This window comes from Pongo pygmaeus, chromosome 3 (assembly GCF_028885625.2).
Source record: "Pongo pygmaeus isolate AG05252 chromosome 3, NHGRI_mPonPyg2-v2.0_pri, whole genome shotgun sequence".
Taxonomy (NCBI): Eukaryota; Metazoa; Chordata; class Mammalia; order Primates; family Hominidae; genus Pongo; species Pongo pygmaeus.
Window position 1 is genome coordinate 135,384,908 of NC_072376.2, and position 21,339 is coordinate 135,406,246.

At 39.3% G+C, this 21,339-nt stretch overlaps 1 pseudogene; it reads left to right on the forward strand.

Moving 5' to 3' along the window:
- The first annotated feature begins 5,485 nt into the window (after positions 1 to 5,485).
- On the forward strand, positions 5,486 to 5,615 carry LOC129036015 (U2 spliceosomal RNA; annotated as a pseudogene).
- Positions 5,616 to 21,339: the final 15,724 nt, after the last annotated feature.

The window sequence follows — 21,339 nt, forward strand, 5'->3', positions numbered from 1 at the left end:
AGATATGAGTTCTAAATTTCCTTTCAAAGAGTCAATATGTCAGTATGTTCAATTCTTTGCCTTCTACTTTTAAACTTAACTTCCTTATAAAGCAACTTTTTTCAATTACCTGCTCCACCCTGACTCATTTCAATCACCTGCTCCACCCTGACTCATTTCAATCACCTGCTCCACTCTGACTCATTCCGATTATCTGCTACCTGCTCCCCCTTAATCATTCTCCACCCTGCATAACCATTTTTTCCCATCAAACCACTCACCCTGTCACTGTCTTTAAATTAGCCAATCGGAATTAGTTTAGCCTGTGCGGTCTAACCCTAGCCAATAGGGGAACGACACAGCATCAGGGGCCATGTGCATCAGGAATAAGAACCCCTTTCCCTCCCTTGTCCACATGTGCGCTCACCATTGCTCCATCTGTAAGGGCGCACCCTTCTATAGAAGTAAGTTGCCCTGCTGAGAATTAAAATTAAAATTTTATATTTGGGTGCTATTTATTTTGCAGCACCGAAACTTTACTTATAACAGTGTGGATATGGTGAAAAGGGAACACTTTTACACTGCTGGTGGGAATGTAAACTAGTACAACCACTATGGAAAACAATGTGAAGATTCCTTAAAGAACGAAAAGTAGAACTACCATTTGATCCAGCAATCCCACTCCTGGATATCTACCCAGTGGAAAAAAAGTCATTATATGAAAAAGATACTCTTGCACACACATGTTTATAGCAGCACAATTCACAATTGCAAAAATATGGAGCTAGTCAAAATGCCCATCAATCAATGAGTGGATAAAGAAAATGTGGTATATATATATACCATGGAATACTACTCAACCATAAAAAGGAAATAAATAATGGCATTTGCAGTGACCTGGATAGAGTTGGAGACCATTATTCTAAGTGAAGTAACTCAGGAATGGAAAACCAAACATCTTATTTTCTCACTTATAGTGGGAACTAAGCTTTGAGAATGCAAAGGCATAAGAATAATGCAATGGTCTTTGGGGACTCTGGGTGTCACCTGTGGAGGGTGTCTCAGGTTCTCAGTGTCTTGAACAAAGTATTGGTCAAAACGCACAAGCAAAGCAAGGAAGGAATGAAGGATTTATTGAAAATGAAAGTACACTCCTCAGTGTGGGAGCAGGCTCAAGCATAGTGGCTCAAAGGCCCCATTACAGAAATTTGGGGAGTTTAAATACCCTCTAGAGGATTCCACTGGTTACATGGGGTATGCCCTATGTAAATAAAGAGGATGAAGTAAAGTTACAAAGTTATTTACTTGGCCTACGGCCTATGGAGAAGATATTTCCTGTCATAGCTGAAGTGCAAATTGGCTTTATGTTCCCTACCTCCAGACCCTGTTGTCCTGCCTCAGGGAAAAAGGATGGGAGGGGGTAAGGGATAAAAGACTACACATTGTGTAAAGTGTACACCGCTTGGGTGATGGGTGCACCAAAATCTCAGAAATAACCACTAAAGAAGTTAGCCATGTAACCAAACGCTACCTATTCCCGAAAAACCTAATGAAATAAAAATAAATGAATAAATAGATCCATAGAACCACCCTAAAAAAACAGTGGGACATGAAGTGGAGCTTCCAGCAGCCCCCAGGAGCACTGAGTGACCAAGCAAGGTACCCCAGGCTTATCGTGACCATTGCTCTCTCAGAGTAACTAGGGATCATGGGTTAAGTTCTCGCTCAGATTCTGAAGTTTCATGGATTTGTGTTTTCAGCTATCTGTGTTTGTCTGAGCAATTTTTTTTTTTAAATCTGAACTGGGTTTGGAAGTTGCAACAGAAACTGTAGACTGGGTCCAGGATTGGATCTGACCTGATAATTAACTGGACTGGATTCAGTTAGAAGCCTTGGATATCCAGCTGGGTCAGACAGAAACTGGCAATACTGCAGGGGTGCAAACTTTGACTTTTGGAAATCTGCAGGGATTTTCATATTCTTTGTTTCTTTTTCTTTTGCACTTAGGTAAAGAAAAATGATTGGCTTAGTTGATCAATGGAATCTAAGAGCCACAGCCAAGATTCAATATAAAATTAGGATCTTTAATTTCTGAATAACTGACTACTCCACCCTCTGGCTACATTTACCTGTACATGTATAAATGTTAGACCGTGGAAGCAGTAACACTTATTGCAATAGCAAAATCTTACTAAAGGTAATTTAAAATTATAGTGGAACATTCCAAATGACAACACTGCACTTTAAGAAGTGACTTTAAGCCTGGGCATGGTGACGCATGCCTATAATCCCAGCACTTTGGGAGGACAAGGCAGGCAGATCGTGATGTCGGGAGATCCAGATCATCCTAGCCAACATGGGGAAACCCCATCTCTACTAAAATACAAAACATTAGCTGGGCAACGTGGTGCGTGCCTGTAGTCCCAGCTACTCGGGAGGTTGAGGCAGGGGAATCGCTTGAACCCGGGAGTGGAGGTTGCAGTGAGCCGAGATCATGCCACTGCACTCCAGTGTGGACACAGAGCAAGACTCCATCTAAAAAAAAAAAGAAGGCTCCGAATTAGTTTCAACCAGTGATGCATATGGATATGTAAAAGCCTGTAAAAAGGTCTCAATATTTTGTTGCTTTTTAAAAAGGCTTTATAAAAGGCATGTAAAAAGCTTAAGTGACTAATTGATTAAATCTGCTAACCTTTTGGCTTAGTTACTATCCTGCCCTAAAGGCTAAAAGAAAGCTATCCTGGGTAGAGTTTATCAAGGTAAGCCCTCAGGTAAAGTAGGCTTCTTTTTCAGAGCGATTCATCTATAAAGGAAATTACATCTGTAAGGTTGTCTGCTTCTGTGCGCTCAGAAAAGAGAAAGAACTGTGTCACTAGAAACTCTTAGCAATGATGTAAATTTCCATAACAAGTCTTACCTTTGTTTAAGGTGCTTTTCCTGGTCGGCTTGTCTTAACTGGGCCTTTACATCTTTCTTTCTTGTTTTGGCAAATGATGGTACAATATTTAGGCCTGAAGTCTCCGGCTCTGTGCTTTGGAGATATGCAAATGATGGTACAATATTTAGGCCTGAAGTCTCGGCTCTGTGCTTTGGAGATATGCAAATGATGGTACAATATTTAGGCCTGAAGTCTCAGCTCTGTGCTTTGGAGATATGCAAATGATGGTACAATATTTAGGCCTGAAGTCTCAGCTCTGTGCTTTGGAGGTATGCAAATGATGGTACAATATTTAGGCCTGAAGTCTCAGCTCTGTGCTTTGGAGATATACATTTCTACTTTGCTTCACCAAAGAGTAATCCTTTTGGAAGGGTAAATTTAGAATTGCCTAGCTAACAGTGGCTTAGGGCAAAGATACAGGTAATTGGAAGGTTGATAGTGTAAATTTGGGGAAAATAATTTAAAAGCCAGCAAATGAAAATTCTTTATGAAAGCTATAAGATCTGCCTCTGGCTGTGTGTGGTGGCTGATGTCTGTAATCCCAGCACTTTGAGAGGCCAAGGCAGGTGGATCACCTGAGGTCAGGAGTTCCGTCTCAAAAAAAAAAAGATCTGCCTCTATGTATGTCTATATGTCTATATGTGTTATGCATATATGCATAAGGAATAATATTTGATAAATAAAGCTAGTTTTTAAATTGTTAGTAAAATAAAATAGGAATGGCTTCAAAATTGTCAGCTAACTATAACTCAGAAATGTTTGCCTGGGTTCAAAATATCACTGCTGATGCCAATTAACCCAGTCAACCAAGAGCTCTGATGGAGATGTACAAGGAGATTGTTGTTTTCAAGCCTTCTAACATAGCATCCATTCTGTGGCCCCTAGATCAAGGAGTAATTTTGACTTTTAGTCTTATAATTTAAGAAAAACATTTTGTGCATTCTGTAAGGCTATAGCTGCCATAGATAGTGATTCCTCTTATGGATCTGGGCAAAGTAAACTGAAAACCTGCATGTAACAATTCACTATTCTATAATGACGCCACTAAAAACATTCATGATTCAGGGGAAGAAGTTGTAATATCAACATTAATAGGGGTTTGGAAGAAGTTGATTTCAACTCTCATGGATGACTCTGAGGGGTTTAAGACTTCAGTGGAGGAAGTAATTGCAGATGTGGCAGAAACAGCAAGAGAACTAAAATTAGAAGAGGAGCCTCAAGATGTCACCAAATTGCTACAATCTCATGATCAAACTTGAACAGATAAAGAGTTGTTTCTTAAGCATGAGCAAAGAAAGTGGTTTCTTGAGATGAAATCTACTGGCGAAGACACCGTGAACATTGTTGAAATGACAACAAAGGATTTAGAATATTACATGCACTTAGTTGATAAAGCAGTGGCAGAGTTTCAGAGGATTGATTCCAATTAGGAAAGTTCTACTGTTGGTAAAATGCTATCAAACAGAATCACATACTACAGACAAATGTTTAATGAAAGGAAGAGTCACTCAATGTAGCAAACTTCATTCTTGTCTAATTTTAAGTAATTTCCACAGCCATGCCAACCTTTGGCAACCAGCATCCTATCAGTCAGCAACCATCAACACTGAGGCAAGACCCTCTACCAGGAAAATGATTATGACTCACTGAAGGCTCAGATTGTCAGCATTTTTAGCAATAAAGTATTTAAAAATTAAAAAAAAAAAAAAGAAATGTTTGCCTGGGTCTACAGATCGCACAGGTTTATGCTATCTGTAATGCATTTTTATTTATTTATTTATTTATTTTTTTTTGAGATGGAGTTTTGCTCTTGTTGCCCAGACTGGAGTGCAATGGCACAATCTCGGCTCACTGCAACCTCTGCCTCCCAGGTTCAAGCAATTCAACTGCCTCAGCCTCCCAAGTAGCTGGGATTACAGGCACGTGCCACCATGCTGGGCTAATTTTTTGTATTTTTAGTAGAGATGGGGTTTCTCCATGTTGGTCAGGCTGGTCTCAAACTCCCGACCTCAGGTGATCCTCCCACCTCGGCCTCCCAAAGTGCTGGGATTACAGATGCGAGCCACTGCGCCCAGCCTCTAATGCATGTTTTAAGGTCATAAAACTTTTGCTGCTTTAAAATTCTTGATACTTGCTTGATTTTTCTGTGAACTCATATTTTGGTCATGAGGCTCTGGAGTCTAGAGTCTGGATAGATGGCTATGGTAAGGCCTGGGAATACGTCTTCAGCACCTACACCACCAGCTGCAAGGCACAGTCAAACCCAATATGGCCCCTTCCTCCCTGGGTCAGCTTTTCCTCCTATCCATTCTTGGAGGAGTTGGATCCTCCAGGCATCATCTTTATAGCACTGTCCTCTGTCCTGAGCTCTATACCTGTTATGTAAATTCAGGACCCAGACAGGGCCTGCCCCTCATAGCCATCCTGGGTGACACATGGCTACTTGAGGTCTAGGATGACTAGGGAATACAACTGTATCATAGTTTCAAAATTATTTTCAGTAGTTTAAAATCTTAAAGTCGTGTTATATTAAATTTAATAACATATAATTATAAAATGCCTCAGTCTATTGCTTCTCGGCCTTTTGGCTAAGATCAAGTGTAGTATCTGTTCTTATCAGTTTAATAAAATGCCTCAGTCATTTATAAGTTAAAATGCTGAAACATTAATTATTAAAAATAAATTTAATTTACATACTTTGGCATATTATTTTAGTATGATATAGAAAAGCTAAATGTGTTTAGATCTATTAATAAACAAAAAAAGAAAGTGTATTTCTAAAAAATTATAAAATGTTTTTCATCTACAAATACTGACATGAAACAGTTCAAAATTAGGGTTTTCACTAGAAATTAGGGTTAGTAAGAGGTGAAATTGTAGTTAATATATGTAATTAAAACTACTGGACAGCCAGGTGCAGTGGCTCACTCCTGTAATCCCCACACTTTGGGAGGCCGAGGTGGGTGGATCACCTGAAGTCAGGAGTTTGAGACCAGCCTGGCCAATATGGTGAAACCCTGTCTCTACTAAAAATACAAAAATTAGCTTGGCAGCTACTGAGTAATCCCAGCTACTGAGGAGGCTGAGGCAGGAGAATCACTTGAACCTGGGAGGAAGGGGTTGCAGTGAGCCAAGATCGTGCCATTGCACTCCAGCCTGGGTAACAAGAGTGAAACTCTGTCAAAAAACAAAAAACAAAAAAAAACTGCTGGACATACGAGAAATAATTCTGTATACAGGGTGTATAAAGAAAAGCAAGGTATGTCTTTGATGGGGAAAGTTGTAAAGTGTTGAAAATGTGCATTTGTTGAAAAAAAGTAATTTTGCCTAATTTAGAAGTTACTTAAAAGTTGTTTCAAATTGAGTGAGTAAAAAAAAAGATAAAACTAGTAAATATAGAAAGTTCGGAAGACAAATACAATAGAAAAAATTGTTTAAGATATAAAAGGCTTATGGAAAACTTGTGTGGTCAAAAGCTGGCTGAGATTGGATAGACTTATTTATAAAGTTTTATTAAAATTAGCTTTAGTATTGATAATATACATAAACAAAAGTAAAATTTGGTTTTCTCATTGGAACAAGAATTTTGTATACCATTAATAAGAGACATTAAAATACTTTTTTTCACCTTTTGAGTAAACTACAAAAAAAGAGGAAAGAAGAGAGACAGATTTTATCTCATGCTGACTTTATTAGGTATTTTGATTATTTGGAAAACTATCTCCTCTCTATCAAAAAATAAATGTTTTTGCATTTCAAAACCTTTTAATTACCACTTAGGCTAGATGAATGACTGTTACTTTAAACTGACTTGTGGTCCTATTTTGATTAAGTATTGTAAACCTTTGACATATTTGGCAGTCTTCCCAAAATCAAATCACAAATTCAAAATTGAATCTGTTTGGCCTCAAACTAACTCTGGGATATTAGAAGTCCCCTGCAACATTTAGAAAAAAGATAATAAATTGGCTTATTTGATATGTTAAATTGCATGGAAAGCATTGTAAAATAAGTAATGGTGTTTAACCTTCTTCGAGTTATATTTTTATGTATATGTTCTTAATATATGTTCCAAATTATATGAGATTCCTAAAACTCTGATATGTCTTGGTATGTTTTCATTCATAGTTATGATTATGTTGTTATTGTAGGCCATAGAAATAACCAAACTTCCTTTTCAATTGTGTCTTTATAACCATTTAAAGTCATTTCTGCAGTTAATTGCTTAATTCTGATGCAATTTCTGAAAGTTCTTAACAAACAAATAAATTCCTACAGTGTTGTATCTTCAAGGAGGTTCATGGAAAGGATGGAAAAGACATTGACAAGCATCCTTGAATATAGGCTTCTGATAAATTTTAGATAATATAATATGGATGAGACAAGAATTCCCAGAACTCTAATGAAGAGCTGGACTAATTTATAAAACTGCTAACCCAAGCGAGACAAGAATTAATTGAACACAAAGGAAATACTCTGCCAGATTTTCATGCTAAATCAGCCAGTACTAAAATTCTTTAGATATGCAAGTTGAATGAACTCCATTGTCCAAGTCAAATTACCTGTAATAACCCATCTAATAAACAGTGCTACACACAGGATTTGGAAAAACAAAATTGATATTTAAGAGGATATAAATCCAGTGTTAAGCATGGACTCAATAAAAGCCTAGAGAGCCACCTAGTCTTTCTCCAGTCCTCAAGGCTTCTCTTATTAAAAGCTCTACACCCCATGACTCATCATGGCAGAGAAAAAATTATCAAATTATATAAAAACATATACTGGTGTGGTGACTGCTCTAAATTGCTAAAATGGTTTATGACCAATGTTTGGTTTGTTGAACCTATAATCCTGGGAAGACAGTCAAAACTTCAGGTATATTTCTGCTGCCTGATAGACCATGTGAACATTTATAGAGGTATTTCATTCAATTGTTATTTTCAGTGCACGTTTTCTGGTTGTATAGAAGCTTTCCCATGCAAGAAGGCTGATGCTTATGATACCATTAGGAAATGTGTTTCCCTTGTAGGGCAATCCTGGAGAAATCTCCAGTGACAAAGGTACTTGTTTCACTAGACAAGTTGCAAAACAGCTAAATAAGATATTACAGATACAATAATATTAGGAAAAGCTAAACTAAATCAACTTGATTGCCTTGGTCAAAGGTATTGCAGATTGATGATGATCAGATCCACTTTCAGCAAAAAACATAAGTTGGCCCCTTATGAAATAGTGACTGGAGGGCCTATGCTCCTAATAACAGAACCTTGTGTATCTTCTGCCCCTAAACTCTGATCTAAATACTACAAGGGTTTAATGCATTATGACAAAGTGTATTTCCTCTAGGTAAAGGAAGCTTTCCATGATCCACTGACTGAGGACAATCAAACCTTTCACAATCTAGAACCCATAGATTGGATCTTGTGGAAACAACACCAGAGAAAGACTGCCCTTGCCACTCACACTGCAGCAAAACTTTGAAACCTCAAACCTTGGGTCCTTAATCTCACAACTCAGAAGGCACCTCCAGACTCATGGAACTATACCCCCATTGGAAACCTTAAGGAAAAGCTAACCAGGCAAGTTTCTCCCCAGAAGCAGATGGCATCCTAGATGTGGACTGCTTTCCCAGGATCTGAAATCAGACTTCTCTGCTATCATGAGACACTCACCTCTCCTAATTTTTTTTTCTGCTTATGCCTCTGTGAATAATGGAGCTGGAAAAGGGGTCTTGTGTGCACTCACAGGGTATATTTTATTTGTAGAGGATTTTGCAACCAGCCTTGTACATGGGCACCCTTATGCCTTGATGGATGGAAGATGAAGTGCCAATGTGAGTGAGAATTTTTAATGGTACCTTTGTTGTTCTATAATCAGTCAGAACATTGGTCCACTCCTCTTAGCCTACATCATAAGTTAAAGAGAACATTGCTGGAGGCCTATCTCTTCTGGATAGGCATCAGTTGTTAGGTCTCTTTTTTCCTTGGTTCAGAGTAAATGAAACAATAATTAGAAATTTAGCCCTCATAATAGGCTAAACAGATTCTACTGCAAAGGCTATAGTTGCACAACAGTCTTTAAATTCTCTTGATAATGTTGTGGTAGATAATAAAATTGCTCTAGATTACTGATGGGCTAAGCAGGGAGGGAAGAATCTGCGCAATTGCTGACACTACTTGTAAATGTATAAATACATTGGGTATTATAGACATTCAGTTGTAGGGGATTAATAAACAGGCTGCTTGGTTGAAACAAGTAGACTCTTTATCTAGCTCTTTCTTTGATATATTTGGTTTTACTTGGTTTGGCTCATGAGGACCCTGGCTAAGGAGCATACTCCAAACTCTTGGTATTATCCTCCTGATAATCATAATAGTAGTTTCTCTGGTGCATTGTATTCTCTCAAAAGTTTCAAATGTTTTCATGCAGCCATCTGTAGAATGTCAAATGCTGTCTCTTCAACTGGAATAACAAAACCTCAAAGAAATGGATGATCATGAGGACATCATAACCTATTGAGTGGTTGACCAAAAGGAGGGAATTATTAAATTAAGTTTAGCTTAAAGCTGTCTCCTGAATATATTTCAAATTCAGCCTAACAGTTTTCTCGACACACAGTGAATGGTAATCTAACTGGATGTGTAAATAGACTGCAACCTACTCTTGTACCAATCACCAAGTTGTAGCTAATCAAAGGTGGCCAACTGTTTAAGCCATGTTCAAAGCATGTTCATAAGGTAAATGCTGAGCTGTAACAAATACAGCTGTTTCTGTATCTCACTTCCAATTTGTGTACATCACTTTTCTTTTTCTGTTCATAAATTCTCTCTGACCATACAGCAATGTCAGTGTCTCTCTGAACCCATTACGGTTTCTGGGGACTGCCTGGTTTGAGAATTGTTTTTTGCTCAATTAAACTCGGTTAAATTTAATTTTTCTAAAGTTTTTCTTTTAACACATAGTTCTTCCTCTTTTGGTCAGGAATATACTGTTTTGTCTTGTGGGTTTTTTTGGCCAGCTCTCCTCATCCTTGTATTTTGATTTGACCCTAGAAACAATGCCAACAAAATGAATGTTGTGAAGAAGTTGCAGTTGATCTGGAGAAAAAGGGCTTTCTATGTATAGTGGATCCAATACTTTATAGGCCATAATCTCTGATGAAGAAATGCAGCATTTAAAATTTTTTTGTCTTTTTTTTTTTTTTTTAGAAATGGAGTCTTACTCTGTGCCCCGCAGGCTAGAAGGCAGTGGTGTGATCAGAACTCACTACAGCCTCAAACCCCTGGCTGGGCTCAAGCAATCCTCCTACTTTGCCTCAGCGTCCTCAGCCTCCCAAGTAGCTGGACTTAACAGGCATGAGCCACTGCATCTGCTAAACTTAGTCTTTATCTTTCACCTGATGTCTCAAAACATAATCGAGTTGGTTCTACGTAAATACAATCATTTCAGTGTGTATCTTACTTATTTCAGATTTAAACATGGCCAGTCATTCAAGAATTTTCCCCAACTCCTCATTCTCCCAAAATATTAGCTGGTGTTGGAGGGAATGTCTTAGGTGAGATTCTCTAGAAGCCAAGCCTGAGGCAGAGGTTCTTATGCAAGTGACTGATTGAGGGAGTGCTCTCAGAACAAAGCTGTAAACAAATGGAGGCAGTGGGATTCCTCAGGGGAAGAAGTTAAGCGCATGAAATTTCAACTGAAATTAGCCTCACCTTGCAAAGGAACCCAGGAATGGGAATGGAACCACAAAGTTGAGCCCGCCTGTGTCAGGTGGCCAGTTTTTTGTGCCCCATATCAGTCCTAGTCATTGACTCCCAGCGAGGGGAGTGGTGTAACCTCCCAGCTAGTTTTGGGCAGCTCCCAGCTGAGGGCAATTTTCTGGAGAAGAGTAGCCCTGTCAGCTATTATCAGCCAACACTTACAACAGCTGGGGATGGGTGTGCTGGTCAAATAAAGGAAATGGGTGAGACAAATAGTGTCTACTAGAAGGAGCTTTCAAGATGTCCAGGCATTGGGCCAGTGTTCTGAATATTTGGTCTTCCATCGCTGTGTCACTACTATGTCATTCAACAGTATCCATTTATCAGCAGATAAAGGGATAAATGCTGCACAGATGTGCTGACCCATTTGGTCCTCAGCTGGCCATCATCAACTGAGACACATCTGACAATTCATCTGATCCACAAATGTAGCCAACGCTGTAGCACCTCCACATCCCAGCCTTGAGATCCCCATAGGTTCTCTCTGTCTCTCTTTCTCTCTGTCTCTGTCACTCTCTCTTTCTCCTCTCTTGGAGCCTGGAAAGCATTGACTACTCTCCTATCACTTGCTGGGTGAACAGGGTGTATGAGGTTACATTAGGCTGTGTGTGGATCTTCTTTTAAGACTTACAACCATTCCTGAACTATATCTTGGGACATGAGGCTCCCTCAATTTTGGAATTCTGAAAACTTATTGGGAGATTCTCTTCTGGTACCTTCCAGAGTTTCAACCCCATAAGGAAACGAATGTGCCCCTTATGTGCCCTCAGATTCCCATGCCAGCCACTTCCCCTGAGCTGCTTTCCTCCCTCTGCTTGGGCAATGCTTCTTCATCTACCTTCTTTACAGTGTATTATTGTTCAGGTTAAACTTTATGCCTGGTGATTTTCCTATTTGAAACTAAAAAAACCTTTTCTTTCTCAACAGCCTTGATTTTTGTTTTTCCTTCACAAACTGTTGTCTCAGCTGTGGGTTTCAAAAGTCTATTCTTAAAACACAAAAGCTGAACAATAATTATTTCTTTCTTTTTGCATTCCTGATTTAATAATTCTAATCCTCCCTGAGGCAACGGATGCCTCTGATGGAGCTTCTGAAACAAGGAGGTTTTCAGAAGAGAATACACACCCCTGCCACAGTCGAGAGGGCATGGCAAAGTGTAGGCCCTATCTTGGGGACACTTGGAGGATGAGAAGTTCAGTAAAGAGAAGGAAGGGTGCCAGAAAGGCAAATGGAAAATAAGTGTGGAAAGAAATCAAGATGAGTTTTTAGAGGTTTCAGTTTCAGTCTTGTTAGGGTAATCCCTAGATCACTTCCCCCATCCAGGGCCTCCCTGCAGAGGGCATGTCAGGACTTGTAGGATCTGGCTCCCGGAGAAGAGAATAGGATGGAAAGAAACCATTTAAAATTTATTCAAGATATTCAAAATATGCAGCAATGAAAACGTTGGCCTAGGTTCAGATACACCAACAAATATCCTAAATGCCTACTGCTAGAGAAGAATTTTAAAAACATAAGAATTTATTTCAAAATATATCTGACAACTAAATAAAAGGAGTAATAGGGAACTGGTAAAAGGAAAATATTATTTTTCTTCATTCTAGGAAACACAGATGAAGAGGGAATATTATTCTGGTTAAAAAAAAAAAAAAGCATTAGTGGCATGATTGAAAAGGGCTTAGTAATTTAAATAAGAGGTATAGCTATCCAGTGTGTTTCGGAAACTCACCAGAGTGAACTGAGGCTTGGCCACGTGATCTCTCTTGATTCCAGATTTTTGGGTCAAAGAAACGTTTCCAAAAAAAATTTTTTTTGGTAAGCACTTTGGGCTGTTTATAAATAAATGTTTAGAGTTTGCTTTTTTAAAAACTTTTTGGCCTTTTAACTGATAGTTCATTATCAGTCAATAAGCTCTGAATCGGGTTATAGTTGTACTCATATTGTTAACATTTGCTGAGTGCTTATTACATGTACTTTACATATAGTAACTCATTTAATTCTCACAGGAACCCCTGAGATAGATATTATGAGTATTCCCATTTTACAACTGAGGAAACTGAAGAAAATTTAACTAAACACTTACTATGTACAAGGAACTAAGTGCTTTGTATGCAGTATTTCATCTAATGCTTTTAAAAAATAGCTATGAGGCTCTATTATTTTCTCCATAATGAGGAAATTGAGACTCGCAGAGTTGAATTTATTTTAAGATGATATAATTAGTAAGTGATGAAGGATGAAATTTAAACCCAATCTACCTGATACCCAAATTCCTTGCTCATGTAATGTTGAAAAGCTAGAAATTATATATCCAATAAGAAGTAATTTAGTTAAATTAATTAGATACATTCGTATAATGATGCTGAAGATATACCATATTGATATATGAAACAAAACTTTCAGCTGAACAAAGCAGGTAACAAAATATGCACAATATGATTTCATTTTAAAATACGTAAACAGGACAGTCACAGTGGCTCACACCAGTAATCACAACACTTTGAGAGGCCAAGGCAGAAGGATCCCTTGAGCCCAGGAGTTCAAGACCAGCCCCAGCAACATAACAAGACCCCGTCCATCTCTACAAAAAATTTAAAAATTAGCTGGGCATGGTGGCACACACCTGTAATCCTAGCTACTCAAGAGGTTGAGGTGAGTGGATCACTTGAGCCCGAGAGTTCGAGGTTGCAGTGAGCCATGATCCTGCCACTGCACTCAAGGCTGGGTGACAGAGCAAGACTGTGTCTTTATAAAAATAAAATAAGATAAAATCATAAACATATGTATACTTTCCTAGAAAGGAACATAGAAGCAAATTGAAAATGCAGGGATCCTTGTTCAAAAATTATGAAGAATTTCAGGATGACAGCAGAGCATAAACCTTCTGAGCATAGGTCCTTGTGCAGCTGTACAAGTCACACACCTGTGAAGCTGGCCCTGATTAGTAGTACTCTTTATGTTCTTCTTTTTGCTTGTCAGTATTGCATTGCTTGTATGTCTTACTTTGGTAATAAGAAAAATGATAAACTAAGAAAAGAAAGGGCATCAAATGTGATGAGAGTTTTGGAATATATACATATAAATATAGATATACATAAACATACACATATAGATATAAAGAGACAGATAATTTTTTTCCTCATTGCCTACCCTCTTTATTTCTTGCCTAAATAATTTGGTCCTGGGGAGTAGGTCAGTGGCCCAGCACCAGATGATGAAGCGCAGGAGGAATGAGAACAGCATCTGCATTGAGTAGGGCAGGCAGTGCTGTCATGGCATGCGCACCCATGCAAGATAAGGAAAGCATCCAGGCAGGGGGCAGCCACCTATGAGGGGATGCTGGAGGCCGAATGAGGTGAGCAGTGGTGGTGAGAGGAGATTGGTCACATTGAGGATTGATCCAATAAACAAATATTTTAAAGTAATGGGAACAAAATTTCTCATTTTTAGAAAAAGGAGTTACAAATATGGAAAAGGAGAAAAGTGGAATAAACTCAGTGGCGTGTAAGACTAAGATAGGAATATTTTAATCAGTGATTTTGTCTTTTCCATAATATGTGTGTATACATACATATATGTAGACATATATTATGTATTCTCTAGCTCTTTCCATTGGGTGGGCCTGAGAGCAATGCCATTGCAATAACATTGAGCATACCTAGTGTCCAGATCTCAGGGGTTTTTTTATTGTTTTTTGTTTTTTTTGAGATGGAGTCTTGCCCTGTTGCCCAGGCTGGAGTGCAGTGGTGCAATCTCAGCTTACTGCAACCTCTGCCTCCCAGGCTCAAGCAATTCTCCTGCCTCAGCCTCCCAAGTAGCTGGGATTATAGGTGCCCGCCACCACGCCCAACTTACTTTTGTATTTTAGTAGAGACGGGTTTCACCATGTTGGCCAGGCTGGTCTCGAACTCATGACCTCATGATCCGCCCTCCTTGGCCTCCCAAATTGCTGGGATTACAGGTGTGAGCCACCACATCTGGCCCAGATCTCAGTTTTTAAACACCATTCTCTGCAATTAAAAAAAAAAAAGGCAGCCATGTGTGGTGGCTCACGCTTGTAATCTCAGCACTTTGGGAGGCCAAGGTAAGCGAATCACGAGGTCAAGAGATCGAGACCATTCTGGCCAACATGGTGAAACCCCGTCTCTACTAAAATACAAAAGTAAGCTGGGCATGGTGGCAGGCACCTATAATCCCAGCTACTTGGGAGGCTGAGGCAGGAGAATCACTTGAACCTGAGAGGTTCACACCTATAGTCCCAGCTACTTGAGAGACTGAGACAGGAGACTCGCTTGAGCCTGGGAGGTGGAGGTTGCAGTGAGCCGAGATTGCGCCACTGCACTCCAGCCTGGCGACAGAGGGAGACACCGTCTCAAAAAAAAAAAGAAAAGAAAAGAAAAGAAACAAACAAAACACCAGAGCTCTTTGAAGAAATACCTGATTTCACAGATGGGTAAGAGAAGTACAAGATAAGCATAGAACATCTGTGTGTGTATTAGAAAGTAAAGGAGTATTCAAAGGATGATGGGAATATGTCAAAAGAACGTAAAAGCCATCCTGAAGGAGTCTCTACTAGCCAAATCTGGGACAATTTGACCATCAATACAGAATGACAGAAACACCCAGCTGCTTGGGAATCTGAGGCATGAGAATTGCCTGGACCCGCGAAGCAGAGGTTGCAGTGAGCCAAGATCACGCCACAGCACTCCAGCCTGGGTGACAGAGTGAGACTTTGTCTCAAAAAAATTTAAAAAACTTAAAAATTCTAAAAAAGAAACAGAAGCAAAAAAAATTTTTTTTAATTTAAAAAAGAATGACAGAAACAGATATTGCCTATTGAATAAAATAATCATCTATTAATCCATGAATCCATACTATGAATTTATACTATTAATAACTAAAGGAAAAAGAAAGCTTTTCCTTACAATATAATATGCCAACTAATAAACAGGGAAGGAATGATGGAACTAAAAAAAAGCAATTGGCATCATAGTAGAAAATCATATATGCTTCTATGCAAAGAACAGACAACTTTCAATGGTAATTTACAAAGGAAAAATAACTGCACTAGTAACAGACTTGTTATCTACAATCTTGGTTGAACCAGATAATTTGCATTTACATTTACAGTACATAGTATATTGGCAATATCCCTATATCACGAAAGTTATCACATGTGAGATCAAACTAAAAAGTTTTTGCATATGACAAGGGCTCTAAAAATATTCTACCCATATATCTCTGTGAGAAAATTCTCTAACCAAGTGAAAATTAAATTTCATGAAAGGAAAGATAAGAAATTCAAGAAACATTGGTGAATAATAACTCATAATATTTACAAGTAAATCTAAATGTGCCAGGCATGGTGGCTCACGCCTGTAATCCCAGCACTTCGGGAGGCCAAGGTGGGCGGATCATCTGAGGTTGGAAGTTCAAGACTAGTCTGGCCAACATAGTGAAATGGTGAAACCCATCTCTACTAAAAATACAAAAATTAGCAGGGCATGGTGGTGCACACCTGTAATCCCAGCTACTTGGGAGGCTGAGGTGGGAGAATCGCTTGAACCAGGAGGTGGAGCTTGCAGTGAGCCAAGATTGCGCCACTGCACTTCAGGCTGGGTGACAGAGCAAGACTCTGTCTCCAAAAAAAAACCAAAAATACTAAATGGATGATAGTTAACTGGGAATTATACTATGTTAAGAATTTTGAAAGAGCAGAGACATTTTGTGAGGGAAAACTTGCTAATAGTCAGGGATTTAATTCCTGTCATTATCTTATCCAAACTTGAGATTTGGGCAATAGGGAGACATGAGTAGCTAAATGTTCTAAAGGTTTTTTCAGTGGAAGGAGTGGAGAAACATAGAACTAGTAATCTAGCATGGTAAGACGTCAAAGTTGTTATTTAATTTGTGATGTATCAATAGAAATACATGAATTTAATTATGACAATCAGAAGCTAAAAGACAACCATTATTAGAATTGAAAAGTATATGTCAGGGAGTGAGCAAGTTGGAGGTCATAATTATTTAATTTTCATGTATAAATATAAACATAACTGTTAAAGCTGGGAAAGCTATGAGTAACAAAATAGAGGTGAATAGTAAAAATTCCAATTTATGAGGACAGGAGAAATGAAATAAAAAGAAAATAAAAAAGTAAGCAAAGGAGCTAAAAAGAAAATAATGTATAAAAATGTACAAGAAATAAAATTGTATAAATTTTTACTGTAAGTAAAATTCTATCAAAAAACAAAAACTCTCAGACTGAATTTGAAAATTCAGTTTAATTATATACTGTAAATGTAATTATATACTGACAGGGTATCAGCAAGATTACATAATCAAAAATAGGATAATTCCAAGAAGGTTTACTTAGGAAGGTATGAGTGGGCACTAGAACTACAAAGCATAGTGTTATGCTGGGGCTAATCCCAGCAGAATTGTTATCTCTCCTAGGCCCCAAAGCACAAGGGGAGGATGTGGTTGCTAGAACCTGGAAGGAAAGACTCTTATAGAGGAGGCCATCCAGAGAGGAGCCGTGACCTTTAGTTGATGTCACAGCTGTCCCTAGGGGACATCACAGGGAAGGAGCTGAGAATTGACCTTCCTCTTCTTCTCCACTTGGTCTAGCTAGGGTGCAAGGGTAGAAGTTGGTGTAGTCCCTCCAGGTCAGCCTCTTCAGGCAGAGAGCAGGCAGCAGAAGGGTGGATAGTGGATCCAGAGGAGCACGTGAACAGAAGACCCCTGCCACATCAACTATTTACAGAAACTGCACCTAAATTAGAGTGACAAAGCTTTGATTGTAGGGATGGGAAAAGGTACCTGTCTTGGTCCTTTTCTGTTGCTATATATGCAACAGAATATATATAATAACATATTATATAAAACATATTGTGTGTGTGTGTGTGTGTGTGTGTGTGTGTTTATCTTTATGTATATAAAGGAATTTCTTATAGTTTAGAGGCTGAAAACTTCAAGATCAAGGGGCTGCATCTGGTGAGGGCCTTCTTGCTGATGGGGACTCTCTGCAGAGACCAGAGGTGGCACAGGGCAGGCATCACATGGTGAGGGGGCTGAGTGTGCTAGCTCAGTTCTCTCTTCCTCTTCTTAAAAAGCTACCAGTCCCTCTCCTATTCTAACCCATTAATCTATTGATTGATCCATTCATGAGAAGCCCCATCTCTCAATACTGCCACATTGAGGATTAAATTTCAACATGAGTTTTGAAGGGGACAAATATTCAAACTGCAGCAGTCTCTAACTGTAACTTATCTTATTAGTCAGAAGTTGTGGAATTTATGCTAGGCCCAAACTTAGGGTTTGGGGGACAGATATTAAATGTCATCTCATAAGATAGACACCAGAAAGCCAAGTTGTCAGAATATCCCTGCAGGACTTGTAATGGGCACACCAACCAACATTCTCCTTCCTCCCAGTCTACAGAAAGAGAGAACTCGGGAAGTGGAAAGGTGATTTTTAGGCCCTGAGGAGTACAGTATTCCTGATGAGAAGCTCTTGAAGAGATGTACAGAGATCAAAAGTGCTTGCAAGATAGAGTGACTTGCATCTAGTTCCTTGGCTGAATGCTTGCCAAGTTGCAGAATACACAGGTCCAGTTAGGTGATGCTACCAAAGTAATGCATGGTCAGGCAGTTCTTGGGAGAGTGCTGTGGTCTCCTGAAGTGTGGGGCATGCAGGAACATGGACACTGAGTCTGCTTCTGGCCTACAGAACCTTAATGGTAGAGGTCACCACTGAATGACCCATGCCAGCAGGGCTTGAAGGAACGGTGGTGAGGTGTAATTAGGAAGGAAACAAGGTAAAACAAGGTAACTATCCTCCCCATCCTGGCTCCAGCAGGATGTGATACCACATAGGTTCTTTTTTTTTTCTTTTTTTTCTGTTGCCCAGGCTGGAGTGCAGTGGCGTGACCTTGGCTCACTGCAACCTCTTCCTCCTGGGTTCGAGTGATTCTCCAGCCTCAGCCTCCCCAGTAGCTGGGACTACAGGTGCATGCCACCATGCCCAGCTAATTTTTTGTATTTTTAGTAGACGTGGGGTTTCACCGTGTTAGCCAGGATGGTCTCAATCTCTTGACCTTGTGATCCGCCCGCCTTGGCCTCCCAAAGTGCTAGGATTACAGGCATGAGCCACTGCGCCTGGCCTACTATATAGGTTCTTAACTACCTTTTCAATAGTAGATACAATACCAGCCACTATTGCATGGGGCAGTTATACCACTTTTTAAAAGATTTTTTAAAGATTCCTCTACAATATATATGAACAAACAATTTGCACAAAAGCTATTTGGTAAATTAGGTACATGATGTGCTTAACCAAAGCAGTATTTATAGCACTGGCAAAATACTATCTAAATGACCTAAAATACGAGGATGGTGAAATGAACTATACACATATCAACTTGATAAAATTTAATTCTTAAAATACTAATTCTATAAATTATGTAGCAAGAAAGGAAATTATAATGTTAAGTAAGAAGAGTAGCATATGAAAATATTCCTAGACTATGATTGTAATAGTGCAAAAAAGGGCATAAACCAATGTACAAACAAAACAAGAATAACTGATGTCTTAGGCTAGTGGAATGTGGGTGACGTCTTTTTTTGTACTCATTACTTCGGTTGTTACAAAATTGCTTATGCAGTAAATGAAATCAAAGGCCTAAAAAAGCTAAACAAATGGGTGGAAGAAGAATAGGCAGCTATTAGACAACTCTTGAGGAATTTTGCTGTACAGAGACGTAGAAAATGGGGTAGTATCTGGAGGAGGGGTGTGAGTTCAGGGGAGGGAGGAGCTTTGTTGAAAATAGGAAAAATAGGTACATATTTTTATGCTGATGAGAATGAGCTATTAGAAGGAAAGAACTGACGGTAGAGAAAGCAGAGTTGCTCAGCAAAGTCCTTCAGTAAAGGAGAGAAAATGTGTACCCAACACTTAAGTGGATTTAGGCCGTGGTAGGGACAAGAGGTCTCACTCTGCAGTAACAGAGGGCAGGTCCAGGGCCAAGTCGAATGTACAGAAACAGATGCAGTGGGTTAGCTATTTGATGGTGGAAAGTTGAGGAAATTCTCTTTTGATTGATTCTGTTACCTCAGTGAAATAAGAAGCAGGGGGCCGGGCACAGTGGCTCACGCCTGTAATCTCAGCACTTTGGGAGGCCGAGGCGGGCAAATTATGAGGTCAGAAGTTCGAGATCAACTGGGCCAACATGGTGAAGACCCATCTCTACCAAAAATACAAAAAATTAGCTGGGCGTAGTGGCAGACACCTGTAATCCCAGCTACTTGTGAGGCTGAGGCAGGAGAATCACTTGAACTCGGGAGGCAGAGGTTGCAGTGAGCTGAGATGGCACCATTGCACTCCAGCCCAGGGGGACAGAGTGAGGCTCTGTCTCAAAAAAAAAAAAAAAAAAAAGAAAAGAAAATAAATAAGAAGTAAAGCGAGGTCAACTAAGAGTGGAGGTTATTGGAAGTTTAAGGAAATTGGAGACGATATGAAAGAGTTAATGGACTAAGACAATATGGTAGAATTTCCTGAGAGAACCAAGGGGGCAGTAACAGATCTTATTGCCATATCCTGTGAATGTGTCTTAACTGTGTAGTGTCAATTCCTTGAACACACAGCCTTCCTTCTTTCCCTGACTCTTAAAGAAAAGAGTTTTGTTTCAGCATCATTAACTGTTCCTAGTTTGTAAAAGGAGTTGGGCAATTGCAATTATCCACCTTTTTCATTTTATGTGAACAGTGAGATTGAAAGTACACCTCTAGGAAGCCATCTTGGAGTGTCAGTTTGCATTTACTCTTGGAGTGTTTTATCATTATGTAAGAACATCTTCCAGAAACAGCAGAATGAGCTGATCTTAGACACTGATGCCCCACCCATCAGAAGCCATAATCTATGATTTATGGGTGTGAATTAGATTGTAGATTTTCAAGGGCAATGATGCTCCTCAGCAACTGCACAAAATAAAGAAATCTGTATCATTTTGCTCTGTATGAGTGTAGTCTGTTTTTTGTGGTTTTTTTTTTTTTTCATTTGATGGTTTTAAGTGAAGACAGGACCACACAAATCGCATGACTAACTCCTCAAGAGTTAGGTACTTTTTGCAGCCATTTGCAGCCTACACACTGATGTCATGAGTACTATTTAGTATCAGTGAGGTGGATAATGAGGGCACGCTAGGATTTATTCTAAGTGGATCAGGAAATGGGGGAAAACAGGAAACTCTGAAGGAAAAAAACACATTATAAAACAAAAGAAATTAAAATAAGCGCTTTAAATAATTCACCAAGAAAATGGTCAATGTATATGTTCTCCTTTGTTCCTTTAAAGATACATGTTACACGACAAGGCCGGGCGCTGTGGCTCACGCCTGTAATCCCAGCACTTTGGGAGGCCAAGGCAGGTGGATCACAAGGTCAGGAGTTTGAGACCAGACTGACCAACATGGTGAAACCCCATCTCTACTAAAAATACAAAAATTTGCCTGGCATGGTGGTGGGCACCTGTAGTTCTCAGCTACTTGGGAGGCTGTGGCAGGAGAATCGCTTGAACCCAGGAGGTTACAGTGAGCTGAGATCGCGCCACTGCTCTCCAGCCTGGGCAACAGAGCGAGGCTCCATCTCAAAAAAAAAGAAAAAAAAA